Source organism: Meles meles, chromosome 2 (assembly GCF_922984935.1).
Source record: "Meles meles chromosome 2, mMelMel3.1 paternal haplotype, whole genome shotgun sequence".
NCBI classification, from domain to species: Eukaryota; Metazoa; Chordata; class Mammalia; order Carnivora; family Mustelidae; genus Meles; species Meles meles.
The window spans coordinates 180112804-180128303 of record NC_060067.1 but is presented as its reverse complement, the minus strand read 5'-3'; the positions used below and the strand labels follow the sequence as shown (position 1 = coordinate 180128303).

General features: G+C 44.4%; 1 long non-coding RNA gene and 1 pseudogene across 1 annotated transcript in view; one reads left to right on the top strand and one right to left on the bottom strand.

The window, feature by feature from the left end:
* The window catches only part of LOC123937233, a 75266-nt gene that overhangs the window by 17631 nt on the left and 42135 nt on the right, over window positions 1–15500 (bottom strand). The gene's annotated exons all lie outside the window — the stretch shown is intronic.
* LOC123937708 lies at window positions 13923–14050 on the top strand (annotated as a pseudogene).

The window sequence follows — 15500 nt, the reverse complement described above, 5'->3', positions numbered from 1 at the left end:
GTGAATACTCCAGCAGCGGGACAAATGAGCCCATTAAAAAATGTGGGGTGAGCCGTACAAAACAACAAAAATTGTATAGGGTACTATGAAAGGGAAGATAATGTTCTCAGAAAAGTTGACACTTGAGATAAGTTTTAAAGAATAATGAGGAGTTAGTCAAACCAAGAGTGGGGGGGGGGGGGCAAGTGAAAAACCTGTGTCAATGCAGGAAATCAATGGATGAATGAATTTTTGGTACTTCTTGGTCAACCAACTAGAACTGGTGGGATAGATCCCCCCCCCCCCCGCCAAAAGAGCTAAGCTGTGATCAGTTTTATATTTAAAAACAATCCAGTAGAAAAAACACATTTTGATTTACTTGAAGAATCAATGCTCCTCATTCCAAGAGGATAAATCTTTATCATCAGAAATCTAGTAACATTTTATCTATTGCTGCAACTGAATCATCTTCAACCAAGCTCAGACTTTTCTGGAAAGCAAATGAGAAATTGCACAATTTTTGAGGATACCATATTACTTTTTAAACATAGAATATTACATGTTTGAAAAGCATGAACTTAGGTTTGAATCCCAGCTTCCCCACATAACAGCTGTGTGACTGAGCAAATTAACTTTTCTGAGACTCCGTTTCCTCATCTGGTTTATTAGTAGCAAAGATTTCTTCCCTATTTAATTTCTTCCCTATTTAATACAGCTGTTGGGAGAATTAAATTAAATAGTGTCTATAAAGGTCCTGATAGAGTATTTGGCACTAAAGCATGTTAATTCTGTTTCCTTTCCCTTTCCTTAAGAATGGGGGTTCTGAACAGGGAAAACAAGATAGGCATAATTCATCATTTTGAAAGTACTGCCCACGTTCAGGCAACACTGATATTTGCGTAGTTGGTCTCATGTAAGTCAGCCAAGCCTGACTCAGTCTGACCATGTTCCCTTTCACTAGCTGGAAAAAATAATAATAATATTTAGTTATGGATCTTGGATACCAAGAGAGAGCTAGCACTCACCATTTCATTCACACAATGGAGAGACACCTGCAGTGTAGCTTGTAGAACAGAATAGAATTGTTATAAAAAAATATCTCCCATGGCAGCAAAGACACTTACAGTTAACGAGCTAATAAATATTGTCAAGTGACCTTTCCCTTGCCAAGTATTAAATCGTAAAGAGAGGGGGAAGGGAAGGATTAGAACTGAGTATTTGCTACAGAGTTCAAATTCTGGGCTTCTTCTAGCTAACTTTTATTACTATTGACCATATTTTAGCCTTGTCAGGCTACTAATTCCCCATATTGCTGGACACTGCACGTTCTCTAGGGCAGAGACCCATTTCTTATAGGCCAGTGTCTGGAAGAAAGCAAAATGTTCTTTCTCATGTCAGCAATGGGCCTCTGCATGTTTGCTTCTCTTTCTGGTGCCAGAAGGAGGAAGATTGGTCTTGTCAGCTACAAAATTAGCCATTTTCAGTCTCGTTTCTCTCCAGAAACTGTTATGAACACTTGTTCTCAATATTTGCTTAAAGGTACATAGATTTAGAAGTTCTAATCCTAATACTTCATTCTAAATACCAGAGCTATTCCAATTTTCTTTTATTTTTATTTTATTTTTTGTACCACAATTTTATTTATGTGTATTAAATACATACAGAAAACAACATCACATATCATTTGCTAATATTAAAGAACATATATGAAGCAAGTTGGAGTGAGTGCTTAGGACAGAGCACAGGAACAAGAGAGGTGAGTGGAGATAGAAAGGGGGAAAATGTGTATTTCTTTATGTAGGTTGGAGATGACCAAGGGCAATGAGCTGATGAGTGTGACTAAATCAACTCCCTGCACCTACAGCCCAAAATCATAAGTAATGTTTTGAATGTTACTGAGGGATAATGATGAATAAGGCAACCATCACATATTCTATAACCAAGTGGCTGATTATAGGTATTCTGATTCTGTCAGAGGAAACATTTCTTTCCATGATACTATTTTCTATCAGGCAAGCACAGAGATTTCAATGTTTTCATTTAGAACTGAAACATTATGGAGATAGCCAGTTTCTGGAATTTGAAGTTAGGAACAAAATGCAGTCACTCATTTCAAACTAGACTAATGTGGACCAACTATCCTTTCTCACCAATTCTTTTTTAATCTGATACTACAACTCTCACAATTCCTTCAGTTTCTAAACACCGCTAATGTGGTAATTTAAAAAGTATTCCCAGGGGTGCCTGGGTGGCTCAGTGGATTAAGCCTCTGCCTTCGGCTCAGGTCATGATCTCAAGGTCCTGGGGTCGAGTCCCGCCTCAGGCTCTCTGCTCAGCAGGGAGCCTGCTTCTCCCTCATCTCTCTCTGCCAGTCTCTCTGCCTACTTGTGATCTCTGTCTGTCAAATAAATAAATAAAATCTTAAAAAAAAAAAAAAAAGTATTCCCAGATTCTTAGGTATACCTTCCTTCAAAAAGTAGAGCTGAATTCCCCTCACCTTGAGTATGGGATGATTTTAGTGCTTTCCAATTAATAGAATGTGATGAAAAGGATGGTGTTAGACTTCCAAGATTAGGTCATAAAAGGCACTGTGAATTCTTCTCTCTCTCTCGCTCTTTCTATTTTTTGAGAAAAATCAGTGCCATGTTGTAATTCATGGAGAGACTGTCCCCACCCCCAGCAAGGAATGTAGGTCTCTGGCCTAGAGCCATTGAGGCAGCCATCTTGGAAGTGGCTTCTCCAGCCCTAGTCAAGCCTTCACATGACATTAGTCCTGACTGAAACTGTGTCTGCCTCCTCCTGATAGACCATGATCCAAAGTTACCTGGCTAAGCTGCTCCTGAATTTCAGACACACAGAAACTGTGTGATAATATACTCTTATTAAACCACGAAATTTTTGGCTAATATATTATGCAGCAAACAGTGACTAATAGAGGTAGATTGTAAAATGTGTTCCTATAGCTTTTCTGAGGCATATGAGTTCATTAGCTTTCAGACATTATTTTGATTCCTCTCTGCTTATTTATGAATTGCAGAATCAGTTTGCTTTGAACACTTTAATTTTCCCCAAAGAAATGGTGAGTTTTCCTTTATTCTTCCTAGAGTGATTTCAATGTCTATCCCTAAAAAACAGCAAAAAAAGCATTGTATATGTGGGTTCTAGCCTTCACAGATCATCTCTGGGAAAAGGTGCAGTCCCAGAGCAGAGTGTGATCCCTGAGCACTCCCGCTGTTCTTCCCTTGTTTACCCTCGGTCTCCTCTTCCTTTGGGACCTCCCTTTGAGCTATGCCTCTCAACTGTCAGGTTCTCCCCATGAGACAAAGACAAGCTGGAAGGGAGTGCTTGCTGCAGGGAAGGTGCACCTGTGAGATGGTTGGGTTGGGGGCCAGAAACAAGAAGCCTAAGAAAATGAACAGCTCTAGAATGGAGAAATGAAAACTAGTCAAAGGGGCCTGGCCACATGCAAAAGAGGGATAGAAACCTGACTTCCCTTTGAAATGCCAGCTTATGGGGCGCCTGGGTGGCTCAGTGGGTTAAAGCCTCTGTCTTGGCTCAGGTCATGATCCCAGATCCTGGGATTGAGCCCCACATCGGGCTCTCTGCTCAGCCGGAAGCCTGCTTCCTCCTCTCTCTCTGCCTGCCTCTCTGCCTACTTGTGATCTCTGTCTGTCAAATAAATAAATAAAATCTTTAAAAAATTTTTTAAAAAATGCCAGCTTATGATTTGGCTAATGGGGAAAAAGCAGTGAGAAGTCCAGTGGCCTCAAGATGTCCTGAGTCTCCAATTCCTCTTTCTTGAAAGATCCTGTTTCTTCTCTTCTTGGTGAATTCACAGACTCCTGGCCTTCCTCTTACCTGTTTCTGAACCTTTACTGTCTCCTTCTCCACTGATGGATTTTTTACATTTTGGAATGCCTTGGGTTTCATCTTGGACCTTCCTCTTTTTCTATGCATTCACCTTAGGTGACATCATCTTGACCCACGGCTTGAAATAAATCTATACAGCAGTAACACCAGACTGATGTCTTTGGACCCTCCTCTAGATTCCAGATATATCCTTCATATCTTGTCTTGTTGTCTAAAAAGAAACTCACCCCACGACAATTCCCATCTCAGAACAAATTGGTTGTTTCATCAACTACCCAAACCCCAAATTTGGAAGTTCTCCTTCATCCTCTCCTTCTCATAACTCCCACATTTAACTCACCAGCAACTCCTATTTGAACTTCCTTCCAGATGTACCCTTTTCTCTCACCTTGCCTGCTTCTTCTCTTCCTCTCAATGGTCCATTTCCTACATAACTAACCATAAGCAATGATTCAGGTGATATCTTCTGATTATTTTTGACTTACTCTGAGAACAAACTGCAAACCTCTCACCCTGCTTTATGAAGCCCTGACCATCTATAATCTTGATGAAGCCACACAGTTCCTCCTTCCAAACACACTGCCTCCCTTCTCTTCCTCAGACACATCAGACACTTTCTTGTCTTTGGATTTTCATACTTGCTATGACCTGCGCTCAAATTCTCTGCTTCCTGATCATTGCATGTTGCTTTCCTTCTTGACATTTAGTCCTCGATTTTTCTACAACTTCCTCAGCTCAGTCATTCCCAGCCAACCCCCCAGAGTGGCCAGCCACCCTCTCACCATGTCACCACATCCCAGCTGTTTGCAAAGCTTCATCAAAAACATCCTGATTGGGGTGCCTGGGTGGCTCAGTGGGTTAAAGCCTCTGCCTTCAGCTCAGGTCATGATCCCGGGGTCCTGGGATGGAGCCCCACATCGGGCTCTCTGCTCAGCTGGGAGCCTGCTTCCCTTCCTCTCTCCCTCTGCCTGCCTCTCTGCCTGCTTGTGAACTCTGTCTGTCAAATAAATAAATAAATAATGCTGATTGATTCTTTACCTGTTTATTTTTTGTAGTTTTTGTCTTCTTTTACTTATACATGCCCTGCACCTAGAATAGTTCCTGGCACAAAGTAAGAGTTCAGTTAATATTCATAAAACACATTAATGAATGATAGCCTATTCCTAACATGAAGCTCAATAATATTCCCCAATTCTCCCCACTATTAATTCTGTGGTGAAACTCTTTGACAGCTGGCAGTTAGCAGTTTGGAAATGAGAAAGGGTTTCTATCTGAGTTGGGTTTATTTCCTGAGGAAAATACAGTGCTTCATTTCCTGGAGGGCTTGGTGGCAGGGCTGACCCAGCAGGCTGCCATATGGTACACTGGAATGTACCTGCCACGACAACGGAGTTTATATCACTCCCTGGAATGAACAGGAAAATGACGAAAAGTGACTGGCTATAGAGGACTTGACATTTTACCTCAAAGCTCGAAGAGAAAAAAAGGCAGAACCATTGAAAAAGCATACATATTAACTACCACATCACACACCTCCCCCAAGTAACACTAATTTGAAAAGAAGGAAAAAAAAAATCTTCCATCATTTTTTTTAGAGCTGAACACTAGGTACGTTTGCTTTATGATGTACTCAGGCAGAGTTCCCATTAAGTGTACCTCCCAGAATCCATAAGTGTGATGCACACACGCTAATCCCTGGAGGTTAAGCTAATAGCCACAGCAGAAAAGATAAACAAGCATGTTTTGTATTTATGGTTATGTTTACACTTTTAGCTTCCAGGCAACTTAATTATGTGATTTTAATGCATATGTCCTTGTTAGGAGCTCTCAGCACCTGACAACACTGACTCGGTCTAATGTCCTGGTTTTAAAGTACAGCATGTCAAGCAAAAAGAACGATTCAAATATTTCAGTCTGGTTGTTTTTTTTTTTTTTTTAAACATATGAGAACAAGGTTCCAGAGAGCTTACATCACTTCTCCAAAGTTCTGTTATGTCCGCAGCTGAGACGAAGAGGAACACATGTTATAGAAATGTAAACACATTTTAACTTCCTCATTAACATATTAAAAGTGAAGCTCTAAACTCAAGCCAGTAATTTTGAAATGAGAAACATTCAGTTCAATTAACGGAGGGTCTTTCTCTACCTCATATATCAATTCAGTCTGTGACACAGAATTTGAACATATTCGTGTCTACACGTATCTCACATATATTGTATCCTGCCTTTTTTTCCTCTGACCTTGATTTTAAATAGTTACTACATTGCAACGCTAGCCAAGTTGTATTTTCTTCTATGACTTAGTTTTCAATCTGAGAAAGAGCCAATAAGTGACTGTAAAACATTTAACAGACGTAAGACTCACACGCAGTGATATTTTAATGTAAAGCTTTTCCAGGGACTGGTCAAAAGTTACAAATGGTAAACTATTTAAATGGCTTACATAACTTCCACCCATCTTTCTTTGTAGCCCAGTTCTCTAAGGAGCACTGACATTATATACAAAAACTGAGCTATCACAATGATATAAAAAATGCCAAGTTGCTTTAGGCAGAAGTATTTCAACGATGTAGATGGCTGGAGAGATCAAAGGCCAAACACAAAGACAATTTTTAAATACTACCCATACATTAAAGAACTTCAATTGCTTCGTCTAATTTTTGAAGTTGTAAATGTTTATAAGTAGTTTCCTTGGCCTGGGAGAAAAGAGAAGGAAGGGAGAGGAAGGAAAAGAAGGTAGAACAAAAGGAAAAATTAAAAAAAAAAATTAGCTACCCTTCTTTGTGCAACAAAGCAATGAGAGAGACCTCTTCAGAGAATGAAACATAGAGACACCAGTCTCGAAGCTGAGAGGACCATGCTATCTGGCCGCCGAAAGCTGGATGGTAAGATTGCCGCTGTGGGAGGCACCAGAATTTCCGTACAGAGCACCTGTCCTGCTGGAAACAGCTGTTAGGAGCCGGTCCTGCGGCTGCATTTGCAGAGCAAGCTCAGTACTCTTACCTCAGATCGCATCATCGCTTGCATGGCCCTGGGGCATCGATAAACAACAGACAGATGAAAGCCCCTGTCACAGGCACACCTCACCCTTTAGATCTGCCGCTGCGGTTTGAATATACATGTACCCCCTTCCACACTTTTTATAACAGAGAGATGACAATGAGCGCAGGAGCCAATGAGATGAAGAAACTGGAAAGGATTTGAGAAATCAAGTCTGTGATGAGAAGGTCACACAAGTTGCTGAACAAAACGTTGATCATTATTGGATCTGGTGATAGGCGCATGCAGGTTTGATGATAGCGCTCTCACTAATTTATGTATATTGGAAAATGTTCATAATAAAAAGTGAATGAGAGAGAGAGGGGGGTGGAAAAGGTGACCGGAGGAGGAAGGGAAGCCTCGAGCCCTGCAGAAGAGAAACCCTGGACATCTCACCCTAAGCCAAGGCCAGAGAATCACCACAGCAAAGGACTTCAGGCTCCACAGTTGCACTCATATGCCAAAGTAAACCAGGACCCACACATTCTGACCCTACCTTTAACCTGGGCTTTCTCTTTCACAGAAATTGTCTCACCCATGGCCTCAGCCCTTAGGAACAAGTTGCCCCTTCGGGCAGGTTGAGCAGTGAGGTCTGGATCTATCCAAAGGCAGACAATCAGATGTGAAGTCAAAACGCCCCGTGCTTCGGTCCCCTGTCGACCTCCCCTGTGCCACCAGAAAGGCAAACCAGCACACCTGCCTCCTGGCCACACAGCTTCATCCTAGACAAGTGGATGGAGTCGCATTTTATGGATTCTACTTGCAATCATTGTATAAAGTCTTTTGTTTCTTGAAAATTCTTCACTAATCAGCAGGCCCAGCAAGGCATGTCAGCTCTTCAGATGTCAAGTTCAGAACGTGTTTAGAAGGAAAATTAAGGGAGCATGACTTGATAAGCAGGGCGAGTTAGCTCTTCGTGGCAAACAGGTGCGGTTTTTCTCCCATCGGCTAAGCACTTCTCTGGTCACAGGGAGGCTGAAAAACCACTGGAAATGTCAGCGATGGCCCTCAGAAATAATTTTACGTACGGTCCAATCAATTCGCCGAAAGGTTCCTAAGAAGCCTCTAGGAGTCACATACTGTGCTGTGTGCTGGAAGTAAGATACAAATGATGCCAGGAAGGTCGAAGTCAAGAGGTAAGGTTAAGTAAGAAATCACCAATGACACTATGGCATATTTCTAGGTGTTTACACAGAGAAGTCACACAAGACAGAAGAGGCTAAGAACAGGACATGGCATTATGAGTTGAGTATTGAAGGATGACTAGTTGGTTTTTTTTTTTTAAGATTTTATTTATTTATTTGACAGACAGAGATCACAAGTAGGCAGAAAGGCAGGCAGAGAGAGAGGAAGGGAAGCAGGCTCCCTGCTGAGCATGGAGCCTGCTGTGGGGCTCCATCCCTGGATCCTGGGATCCTGATCTGAGCCAAAGGCAGAGGTTTTAACCCACTGAGCCACCCAGGTGCCCCAAGGATGACTAGTTTTGAGGAATGAGTTGAGTCTTTTTTTTTTTTAAATTTATTTATTTGACAGACAGAGATGACGAGTAGGCAGAGAGGCAGGCAGAGAGAGAGGGGGAAGCAGGCTCCCTGCCGAGCATGGAGCCTGATGTGGGGCTCGATCCCAGGACCCTGGGATCATGACCTGAGCTGAAGGCAGAGGCTTTAACCCTGAGCCACCCAGGCGCCCCAAGGGATGAGTTGAGTCTTAAGGGAAAACTACACTTGAGGATGACACCTGCTGACGGTGTGGAAAGGGATCGCACTGCTGGAAGAAGGAACAGAATGTACCAAGTCCTCAGACCGCAGGCAGTGTGTGACATGCACACACCACCCACTGGGGGGAGCAGTGTGGACAGACATTTCTCTGTGCCTTCTACGTTCCTAAGCTAGAGGTGACGCAAACAGAAATCCAGGGCGCGTGAAGGGACTCCCTGGAATGCCTGCTCAGGACTGCTAGGGAGGGTCTCGCCTGGACTCGGGCTGAGGGTCGGGAGGCAGAAAGGGCTCTTCTCCAGCCCTGGGCAAGAGCATCTCACACAGAGGGAAACTTAAGCTCCACAAGATGAGGATTTAGGAGCAGAAGGAACAGGTAAAAGCGAGGTGAGCCTTGGGAACACTGTCAGCAAAGGAGAGCTCTGTCGGCCCTTCCTTGCCCATTTCATCGGATCCTCCCAGATCCTTTCTTTTCCTCAAATCTGCTTCTTGACCACCCTGTGCTGCACACACACACGCGCTCACCAGAGACCTCACAGGCAGCTTTCACCCTAGATCGCCTTTCCCAGAAATGGCTCTTATTCCAAAACTGAGCTTCTTCCCTCAAAAGGGTTCCATCACTCCAACTTTCAGGGACCTCCATCTGACTTTAGAGGAAAATGAGTGAAGTGAGTAGTAAGTTTGAATGATTACATTTCTCTCAAACGTCTCTGGGGACTAATTTTTTTTTTTCCAACAGCAGAGTTTAACTCAAATTATACATGGTATTTCAGGCAGCTTGGGAGGGATTTTTACGGTGGGGATTCATTTCAGTGGTCCTCGGAGGCTCTGACCAGAACACAGGCTCCACCACCCACGTATAAACTTGGCCCTGGGCGGGGGGGGGGGGGGGGGAAGAGGAAACAGCTCTCCCACCTGAGAGAGGAGTCAGTCCCTCCGTTCTCTGTCCTGGATCTAGTCCACCAGTTTATGGGGAGCCCTGGACTGACCTGGGCTAACTGGTGTCTCTCCAGGAAGGCTAAGTGCCTGTGGGAGACGGGAGTCGGAGAGAGCTGCCCAAAGCAAGGGGAAGGCGGCTCTGGGACCCCGGGCTGCCCGGACTCATTTCCAGCCCCTGCCGCCCCACACGTTTGGCTAAAGACCATGTGAGCCCAGCGCCTTCCATCAGAGTGGCTTCCTACCCCCTTTTTTTCCTGCTCCCAAACCTTGCTTCATCTCCTAGTTCCTTCCCACAGATGAGCAGACATCCCACAGATGTCCGAGGGAACCTGCTCCAGACTCCAGCATTCCCTCCGCTGCCCACTGGGCACAGCTCCTGCCCTCCCTGCAATTCTTAGAGACGTTTGCCCCGGCAAACTCCCAGCACGCCTTGGATCCACAGGCCCCTGTCAGTGCCACGCCGAATCTTCTATCTTCTTCTGGGATGCAGCCCTAACAGCGCTGTCTCTGGCTCCAGTCCCACCCCCGATGGGCCTCCCCTGAGCAGAGAATTTTCCTTTTGGAAACGGTGGTGCCAGGTCTTCCTCAGAAGCTCAGGTTCAACGTCCACTGCCGAGGCTGGCCCACCGCCCAGCTAGCTGTTCCCGGGGCACCGCTCCACCCCGGGCGAACTCCAGGAGCTAGGTGTGGGGTAACCCCCCACCTCCCCACCAGGAGAGGCAGCTTCGACCCAAACCCTGCCAAACTGGGGGATCAGGAGTCTGGAATGTTTTCACCTCTTTGTTTCTCCAGTTTCAGGAAAATAGACAAAAGTAATCTCGAGGGGTGAAGGGAATCTTATCAGCTGAAGAGAACTCAAGGAAACCTCAGCTGTTTGCAGGCTCGTTCGTTTATTTTCTATGCAGTCACCCTGATAGCCCCCACTGGGCTCACTTCCCTTGCCTGTAAACAACTGGCTGTAATTAAACTCGTTCTGTTGGACGAAGGTATATAACCTTGGAAAGTCCACAAAAAAGGGCTTCACTCTTAAGACTTCAAAAAGCGCGTGGTCCCTTTGTCAGGCCCTAGACAAGGTTAATTTATGTCGTCGCTATCTTACTCTGAAGGACTCTAGTTACTTCACATCTGTTCTCTGTCTAATCTCTGTACGAACATTGCGGTGGTCTTGGCAGCTCAGTGCATCGAGTGGTCTCTTAACCGTTTCCTGCCCAAAATGGACAGGCGTTCCTGTTCCGATTTGATTTTCTCTCCCCCTTTGCCCCCATAAAAGCTTTCAGTTTCCTCTCAGACGTATCCTGACTGCCTTGTGTTCTCTGACTCCGGCTCGGAGGAAGCGTCCTGCTCCCCAGACTGTCTGACTTCACGTACCGCCTGGGAAGCCCCGAAGGAGGAGAAGGCAATTATTTCATTTTCAAAATGGAGAGAAAAGATGACATGAGAGGGGAAATTATGCAAGAAAATGTGGATGGGAGACAGGACTGTTTTTCAGTCTGTGGTTACAATTAGAATTTTCTTTTTAGAATTTTAAAAAATTAATTAGAATTACAATATCAGTATATTATTACATTAGGGAATTCTTTTGTAAAAAAAAATTTGCTTTAGTTGTGTGTGTGTGCATGCGTTTTCTGGGTCATCATTTTTATTTTAAGTTTTATTTATTTTTGAGAGAGAGAGTGAGAGAGCCACTGCACGCATGGGGTGGGGTCCGGGGTGGGGGGCGGCAGCGGGAAGGGGAGAGAAAAAATCTCAAGCAGACTCCATGGCCAGCGCGGAGCCCAATGTGGGGCTCTATCCCAGGACACTGAGATCATGACCTGAGCCAAAATCAAGAGTCGGACGCTTAACTGACTGAGCCACCCAGGTGCCCCTTCTGGGTCATAATTTAAAATTCACTCCTTCCCGTCAATTGTAGTCAAAACAGTCTGAAATGCTGGTGTGGTGCGTTTGGAGCTGTCATAGCTCACGAGCATTACCATTTTCCGCCAAGGTGACCGTGAGGCAGCCTGTTATCGTCTCTGAGTCTCTTTCCTCATCTTCAAATTGGGAACAGATATGCGCCCTACTGACCTCCCAGGGTGGTTGAGAGACCCTCATCCGATAAAAAGTGTGTCAGCTTTATACCAAAGCTCTGTGCCAGTCACCACGCGCCCACAGACTAGAGGGGGCTCCACAAAAGATCCTCAGGTTCAGTCCTGGATGGGAGCCTGGGGCTTGGGCTTGGCTCAGTGCCTCACTCATTGCTTCCTTTGTTCCACAGTATTTACTGGATGCCTGCAATGTACTATTTTGCATCGGGAACTATTTTAGTGTCTGGCGATAAACTGACCAAGTCTTTGCCTTCATGGAGTTTGTGTTCCAGTTGTGGGGGAGCCAAATTAAAAAAATAAAAAAAATAGTGTGAGATATGATGTTAAATTCTCTGGGGGAAAAACGAAATAGTCAACTAGTAGGCCAGTGCATCCATTACCAACATTATCTAAGACCCCATGCAAGTTTTCTTAGCAAGGTTTATTGGCTTAAAATGCTGGAAAATCTCTGTGCAGTGGTGTTATTTAGAATTCATGTGCTATGTAAGGCCCCAAAAGACCCTTTGTGTGAACGATACCCTCGGCATAGCTCTCTCCTGAGAGCTTTCTGGGATAATCAACCGGGGGAATCTCTCAGTTACATCACCATCAGTTTTGATAAAAACAGGCTCTAAAGTAATGGGAAGGTCTTCTTGTCTAGAAGAGAAGTAAACACACAGAATTTGTTATCTGAACTAGTTGTAAAGCAAAACATAGACAGGTTCAAGACAGGTTTAGATAAATACCTAGACAATAAATGCTCAATGGCATTCAGTGTTTTCCGAGGGACACTGAACTAAAGAATCCTAAGAGCCTGTGGGTGCTCTGGGCTCTGTACTGAGCCATGTGCTTACTCATCGCCGTCACCGGCACTAGGTTACCGCTGCCTTGTGACTTAAGTCCCAGGCTTCAAGCTTTTATGAAACTTTTAGCAGCAAAGTCCAAATCAGCAGACCAGAGATACAGAGCGTAAACTATGAAGCCGTAGACCAGCCGGGAGCCTGGGGCCAGGGGACCTGGATGCTCATCCTAGCTTCCAGTGTGAACAAGTCAGTTCATGTTTCTAAGGCTCATGGGCTCCTTTGCAAAACTGTTTAGTCTCAATGAACTTTGAAGCCCTACTCAGTGTAGGAAAAACAAAAGTTAAAAAAAAATCCCAATGTGAGACTCTGTCATGAGATCCTATCCTTCTCTAGGGAGAAACCAGCACGTTGTTGCCACGATGCTTTAGGAGGTAACAACGTGCTTGTGCTGGGCCGTGCATGAAGATCTGATCCTCAGTCTTGCTGGCTTGTGGGCCAGCTGACACCTGGTTCTGGAAATGAAGTGGTTTTGGAGCAGCCATGGCCACTGGATTTCATGCTGTCTAGGGCTGCTTGTGCGCCGCAACAGCAGAGCTGGGGCATCACGACAGAGATGCTACAGCCTACAAAGCCCCAAATATCTGAAATCTTGCCCTTTATACAAAAAGTTTACCAAACCCTGGATGCAAATATTTTTGTCAATACAACCAATACAATCGTACTTAAGAATGTTATCTTATTTCAAAATAGAGTTGATAGGGGCGCCTGGGTGGCTCAGTGGATTAAGCCGCTGCCTTCAGCTCAGGTCATGATCTCAGGGTCCTGGGATCGAGCCCCGCATCGGGCTCTCTGCTCTGCAGGGAGACTGCTTCCTCCTCTCTCTCTGCCTGCCTCTCTGCCTACTTGTGATCTCTCTCTCTGTCAAATAAATAAATAAAATCTTTAAAAAAAAAAAATAGAGTTGATATAATTAGTTGAGACACTGACATAATTAGTTAAGATGTGGTCATGCTGGAGTTGGGTGGGCCCCAATCCAATATGACCCATGTCCTTATAAGATGAGGGACACACACATAGACTGAGTGTCATGTGACAACACAGGCCGAGACTGGGGAGCTGCAGCTGCAACCCAACCAATGCCAAAGTTTGCTGGCAAACACCAGAAGCTCAGGAGAGCCGAGGACGGACTGCTCTACAGGTTTCAGAGCCAACGTGGCTCTACTGAAATCTTGACTTCATACTTCTGACATCCAAGACTGAGAGAACAGATTCCCATTGTTTGCAGCCATCTGGTTTGTGGTATTTTGTTACAGCAGCCCCAGCAAACTAATACATAGCTATATTGAATCAAGTCTTGTAGTTCGATACAAGAATTTGTGCACCTCTAATAAATTGGCTTTATAGCTGAACCCACTTCTCTTTTTCTGGTTGTGTAGAGCTCTTTGGGTTTGGCCCCACTTACTCTCTACACATGGGAGGGCAGATATTTTGTTATGAGAATCGTTTTTTCAAGCTTTGCACAGTGGCAGTATCGTAGCCAATGAGGTTTATCCGAGGCGCAATTATTGCTAATTGAGAATCATTTTTTCCTGTCTACCTCAATAAATACTTTTTAGAAAAATTTTACACAAACACTGTGCCTTTTACAAGAGCACATTTACTAAAAAGATGAGTGGAAGTACCTTTTCTCCAACACTTCTAACTCTAACAGAGTTCTCTCTTCCATGGGCGTGCAGTAGGTTGAGAAACTAAAACACTTGCCCTCCCCACCAAGGTTCTTCTTTTCTGTGACTGTGATTTACTGCACTACCCATTAATCTTAGTGTCTGAAACCAACCCAAGTGCTCCTCCCCTGAATCAGACACAACTCACGTAGATCAACATCCTTCACGAAGCGTAGCCATTCATGCAGGTTCTGTCTCAGTCGCTGGTAAATAGCAGCGCTGATGATGACAGGACTTTTTGGCTTTTTAAGCTATAAACTTAGCTCAAGAATTTTGATTCATAGCTGGATACAAAATACTGTGTGAATGTTGATTAGCAGGTGGTCCCATCAGGTGGATGAATTGCTTACACTTTCTTCATAGCTATTCACAGTTCATTTTCCCTTCAGAATTTTTTGGTAAGAGCTTGGAGCTCTAACATGTTTGGGTTTTAGTTTTTGGAAGGAATGCTATGGAATTTTTGGCACTCTCTCTTGAGTGATTTATGCACTGCTCCCATTGGACAATTTGTTTTACGCATGTGTGACAGGGCTGGTGCTGGACTTCTGCTTTGGAAATGCTTGTTTCAAATCTGCATGTGGCAGCCCTTCTGGGCCCTGCAGTTTTACATGGAAAGGAAGAAATCCTTCCCCAGGTGACACTTACACTGCATCCTTAGGGAAAATATCCTGAGATCTTTTCTCTCCTCTTCTCATTGGGAAGAATCATTAGGAAGCAAAGAGTAGAAACCCTGATTTTAAGACTGGCAGGGAAAATACCCAGCTAAAATAACTTGGAAACATGTTGGAATTTCTTTCAGGAACATGATGTATAGAGGTACAATAATTAAAACAAGAGTGTCTGAGGCAGGAAGCCGCCAAGCAGCAAGCTCTGCGAAGGCATCTGGTTAGAGTTTCTCTTCGATGATGGTAGCTCACCAGTGGCCCTTCCACTTGTGGGAATGAGCGTCGCCCTCGTTAAACAGAACAGGTATGGCAAACAAGTCATCTCAATTACCCTGAAGGTAGCTGTGTTGAAGCCTCAGCCCTCTTGAAATAACTCATGTCAGGCCATCCTCTGGGAGAGTGGGAAACTAGCTAGATTCCTAAAGAACAGCATCAGTCACGTGTCCTAGAACTGACTCGGAAAGATGGAGGGGATAATTTGCTGGATTTTAAACAGGCTATTTAGTGTACCGCCCCTATCAGTGAATAAGATAATGTAGTCTCAATCTCTCGTTGTAAGTTGGGAACGAGGCAGGGTGAAGGGGCAAGCCCACCGTGCAATAATCAGAAGACTGATGCTTACAGGGGTCACATTCAGCAGTCTGGTTTGTTAACAGGAAGCCTGGATTCACACAGAAGAATGAGTCTGGCTCATTAATAT